This window comes from Corella eumyota, chromosome 1 (assembly GCF_963082875.1).
Source record: "Corella eumyota chromosome 1, kaCorEumy4.1, whole genome shotgun sequence".
In the NCBI taxonomy this organism is placed as follows: domain Eukaryota; kingdom Metazoa; phylum Chordata; class Ascidiacea; order Phlebobranchia; family Corellidae; genus Corella; species Corella eumyota.
Window position 1 is genome coordinate 22,870,931 of NC_137490.1, and position 6,000 is coordinate 22,876,930.

Sequence of the window (6,000 nt, forward strand, 5' to 3'; positions counted from 1 at the left end):
AATATTAATATTCATAAAAGTTATGATACTTTTATTAAAAATTTATGAAATCTCAAAACCTAAAATTTTGTATTTTATTAGACGCACATTGGCCTAACTAACATTCAAGATAAAACATTTCGCGAAAATTTTCAGTAAAACAAAAGTTTGAGGTAATTTTTGTTTTGATTTTCATTAGGTCACGTGATATTTTGGCCAATGATATTGCATACAAATTTTTGGAAAAAAAATAAAAAATTTTAAATCGAAAAATAATTGTTGTGTTAGAACCGCACAGGTCCAATTACCGTGTTTACAAAATATTTTTCGAAAATATTTATATTCATAAAAGTTATGAAACTTTTATTAAAAATTTATGAAATCTCAAAACCTAAAGTTTTGTATTTTATGACACGCGCATTGGCCTAACTAACATTCAAGATAAAACATTTCGCGAAAATTTTCAGTAAAACAAAAGTTTGAGGTAATTTTTATTTTGGGTTTAATTAGGTCACGTGATATTTTTGGCCAACGATATTGCATGCAAATTTTTTGAAAAAAAATAAAAAATTTTAAATCGAAAAATAATTGTTGTGTTAGAACCGCACAAGTCCGATTGCCGTGTTTACATAATATTTTTCGAAAATATTAATATTCATAAAAGTTATGATACTTTTATTAAAAATTTATGAAATCTCAAAACCTAAAATTTTGTATTTTATTAGACGCGCATTGGCCTAACTAACATTCAAGATAAAACATTTCGCGAAAATTTTCAGTAAAACAAAAGTTTGAGGTAATTTTTATTTTGATTTTCATTAGGTCACGTGATATTTTTGGCCAATGATATTGCATACAAATTTTAAAAAAAAAATAAAAAATTTTAAATCGAAAAATAATTGTTGTGTTAGAACCGCACAGGTCCAATTACCGTGTTGACAAAATATTTTTCAAAAATATTAATATTCATAAAAGTTATGAAACTTTTATTAAAAATTGACAAAATCTCAAAACCTAAAATTTTATATTTAATTAGACGCGCATTGGCCTAACTAACATTCAAGATAAAACATTTCGCGAAAATTTTCAGTAAAACAAAAGTTTGAGGCAATTTTTATTTTGGTTTTCATTAGGTCACGTGATATTTTTGGCCAATGATATTGCATACAAATTTTTTGAAAAAAAATAAAAAATTTTAAATCGAAAAATAATTGTTGTGTTAGAACCGCACAGGTCCAATTACCGTGTTTACAAAATATTTTTCAAAAATATTAATATTAATAAAAGTTATGAAACTTTTATTAAAAATTGACAAAATCTTAAAACTTAAAATTTTATATTTAATTAGATGCACATTGGCCTAACTAACATTCAAGATAAAACATTTCGCGAAAATTTTCAGTAAAACAAAAGTTTGAGGTAATTTTTATTTTGGGTTTAATTAGGTCACGTGATATTTTTGGCTATTGATATTGCATGCAAATTTTTTGAAAAAAAATAAAAAATTTTAAATCGAAAAATAATTGTTGTGTTAGAACCGCACAAGTCCGATTGCCGTGTTTACATAATATTTTTCAAAAATATTAATATTCATAAAAGTTATGATACTTTTATTAAAAATTTATGAAATCTCAAAACCTAAAATTTTGTATTTTATTAGACGCGCATTGGCCTAACTAACATTCAAGATAAAACATTTCGCAAAAATTTTCAGTAAAACAAAAGTTTGAGGTAATTTTTATTTTGATTTTCATTAGGTCACGTGATATTTTTGGCCAATGATATTGCATACAAATTTTTAAAAAAAAATAAAAAATTTTAAATCGAAAAATAATTGTTGTGTTAGAACCGCACAGGTCCAATTACCGTGTTGACAAAATATTTTTCAAAAATATTAATATTCATAAAAGTTATGAAACTTTTATTAAAAATTGACAAAATCTCAAAACCTAAAATTTTATATTTAATTAGACGCGCATTGGCCTAACTAACATTCAAGATAAAACATTTCGCAAAAATTTTCAGTAAAACAAAAGTTTGAGGTAATTTTTATTTTGGTTTTCATTAGGTCACGTGATATTTTTGGCCAATGATATTGCATACAAATTTTTTGAAAAAAAATAAAAAATTTTAAATCGAAAAATAATTGTTGTGTTAGAACCGCACAGGTCCAATTACCGTGTTTACAAAATATTTTTCAAAAATATTAATATTAATAAAAGTTATGAAACTTTTATTAAAAATTGACAAAATCTTAAAACTTAAAATTTTATATTTAATTAGATGCACATTGGCCTAACTAACATTCAAGATAAAACATTTCGCGAAAATTTTCAGTAAAACAAAAGTTTGAGGTAATTTTTATATTGGGTTTAATTAGGTCACGTGATATTTTTGGCTAATGATATTGCATGCAAATTTTTTGAAAAAAAATAAAAAATTTTAAATCGAAAAATAATTGTTGTGTTAGAACCGCACAAGTTCGATTGCCGTGTTTACATAATATTTTTTGAAAATATTAATATTCATAAAAGTTATGATACTTTTATTAAAAATTTATGAAATCTCAAAACCTAAAATTTTGTATTTTATTAGACGCGCATTGGCCTAACTAACATTCAAGATAAAACATTTCGCAAAATTTTTCCGGAAAACAAAAGTTTGAGGTAATTTTTATTTTGGGTTTAATTAGGTCACGTGATATTTTTTGTCAATAATATTGCATACAAATTTTATTAAAAAAAAATAAAAAATTTTAAATCGAAAAATAATTGTTGTGTTAGAACCGCACAGGTCCAATTACCGTGTTTACAAAATATTTTTCAAAAATATTAATATTCATAAAAGTTATGAAACTTTTATTAAAAATTGACAAAATCTCAAAACTTAAAATTTTATATTTAATTAGACGCGCATTGGCCTAACTAACATTCAAAATAAAACATTTCGCGAAAATTTTCAGTAAAACAAAAGTTTGAGGTAATTTTTATTTTGGTTTTAATTAGGTCACGTGATATTTTTGGCCAATGATATTGCATACAAATTTAAAAAAATAAATAAAAAATTTTAAATCGAAAAATAATTGTTGTGTTAGAACCACACAGGACCAATTACCGTGTTTACAAAATATTTTTCGAAAATATTAATATTCATAAAAATTATGAAACTTTTATTAAAAATTTATGAAATCTCAAAACCTAAAATTTTGTATTTTATTAGACGCGCATTGGCCTAACTAACATTCAAGATAAAACATTTCGCGAAAATTTTCAGTAAAACAAAAGTTTGAGGTAATTTTTATTTTGGTTTTCATTAGGTCACGTGATATTTTTGGCCAATGATATTGCATACAAATTTTTTGAAAAAAAATAAAAAATTTTAAATCGAAAAATAATTGTTGTGTTAGAACCGCACAAGTCCGATTGCCGTGTTTACATAATATTTTTTGAAAATATTAATATTCATAAAAGTTATGATACTTTTATTAAAAATTTATGAAATCTCAAAACCTAAAATTTTGTATTTTATTAGACGCGCATTGGCCTAACTAACATTCAAGATAAAACATTTCGCGAAAATTTTCAGTAAAACAAAAGTTTGAGGTAATTTTTATTTTGATTTTCATTAGGTCACGTGATATTTTTGGCCAATGATATTGCATACAAATTTTTTGAAAAAAAATAAAAAATTTTAAATCGAAAAATAATTGTTGTGTTAGAACCGCACAGGTCCAATTACCGTGTTTACAAAATATTTTTCGAAAATATTAATATTCATAAAAGTTATGAAACTTTTATTAAAAAGTTATGAAATCTCAAAACTTAAAATTTTGTATTTAATTAGATGCGCATTAGCCTAACTAACATTCAAGATAAAACATTTCGCGAAAATTTTCAGTAAAACAAAAGTTTGAGGTAATTTTTATTTTGATTTTCATTAGGTCACGTGATATTTTTGGCCAATGATATTGCATACAAATTTTTTGAAAAAAAATAAAAAATTTTTAATCGAAAAATAATTGTTGTGTTAGAACCGCACAAGTCCGATTGCCGTGTTTACATAATATTTTTTGAAAATATTAATATTCATAAAAGTTATGATACTTTTATTAAAGATTTATGAAATCTCAAAACCTAAAATTTTGTATTTTATTACACGCGCATTGGCCTAACTAACATTCAAGATAAAACATTTCGCGAAAATTTTCAGTAAAACAAAAGTTTGAGGTAATTTTTATATTGGTTTTCATTAGGTCACGTGAAATTTTTGGCCAATGATATTGCATGCAAATTTTTTGAAAAAAAATAAAAAATTTTTAATCGAAAAATAATTGTTGTGTTAGAACCGCACAAGTCCGATTGCCGTGTTTACATAATATTTTTTGAAAATATTAATATTCATAAAAGTTATGATACTTTTATTAAAGATTTATGAAATCTCAAAACCTAAAATTTTGTATTTTATTACACGCGCATTGGCCTAACTAACATTCAAGATAAAACATTTCGCGAAAATTTTCAGTAAAACAAAAGTTTGAGGTAATTTTTATTTTGATTTTCATTAGGTCACGTGATATTTTTGGCCAATGATATTGCATACAAATTTTTTGAAAAAAAAATAAAAAATTTTAAATCGAAAAATAATTGTTGTGTTAGAACCGCACAGGTCCAATTACCGTGTTTACAAAATATTTTTCAAAAATATTAATATTCATAAAAGTTATGAAACTTTTATTAAAAATTGACAAAATCTCAAAACCTAAAATTTTATATTTAATTAGACGCGCATTGATCTAACTAACATTCAAGATAAAACATTTCGCGAAAATTTTCAGTAAAACAAAAGTTTGAGGTAATTTTTATTTTGGTTTTCATTAGGTCACGTGATATTTTTGGCCAATGATATTGCATACAAATTTTTTGAAAAAAAATAAAAAATTTTAAATCGAAAAATAATTGTTGTGTTAAAACCGCACAGGTCCAATTACCGTGTTTACAAAATATTTTTCAAAAATATTAATATTAATAAAAGTTATGAAACTTTTATTAAAAATTGACAAAATCTCAAAACTTAAAATTTTATATTTAATTAGACGCGCATTGGCTTAACTAACATTCAAGATAAAACATTTCGCGAAAATTTTTAGTAAAACAAAAGTTTGAGGTAATTTTTATTTTGGGTTTAATTAGGTCACGTGATATTTTTGGCCAATGATATTGCATACAAATTTTAAAAAAAAAATAAAAAATTTTAAATCGAAAAATAATTGTTGTGTTAGAACCGCACAAGTCCGATTGCCGTGTTTACATAATATTTTTTGAAAATATTAATATTCATAAAAGTTATGATACTTTTATTAAAAATTTATGAAATCTCAAAACCTAAAATTTTGTATTTTATTACACGCGCATTGGCCTAACTAACATTCAAGATAAAACATTTCGCGAAAATTTTCAGTAAAACAAAAGTTTGAGGTAATTTTGATTTTGATTTTCATTAGGTCACGTGATATTTTTGGCCAATGATATTGCATACAAATTTTTTGAAAAAAAATAGAAAATTTTAAATCGAAAAATAATTGTTGTGTTAGAACCGCACAGGTCAATTATAAAAATAATTGTTGTGTTAGAACCGCACAGGTCCAATTACCCGTGTTTACAAAATATTTTTCAAAAATATTAATATTCCTAAAAGTTATGAAACTTTTATTAAAAATTGACAAAATCTCAAAACTTAAAATTTTATATTTAATTAGACGCGCATTGGCCTAACTAACATTCAAGATAAAACATTTCGCGAAAATTTTTAGTAAAATAAAAGTTTGAGGTAATTTTTATTTTGGGTTTAATTAGGTCACGTGATATTTTTGGCCAATGATATTGCATACAAATTTAAAAAAAAAAATAAAAAATTTTAAATCGAAAAATAATTGTTGTGTTAGAACCGCACAGGACCAATAACCGTGTTTACAAAATATTTTTCGAAAATATTTATATTCATAAAAGTTATGAAACTTTTATT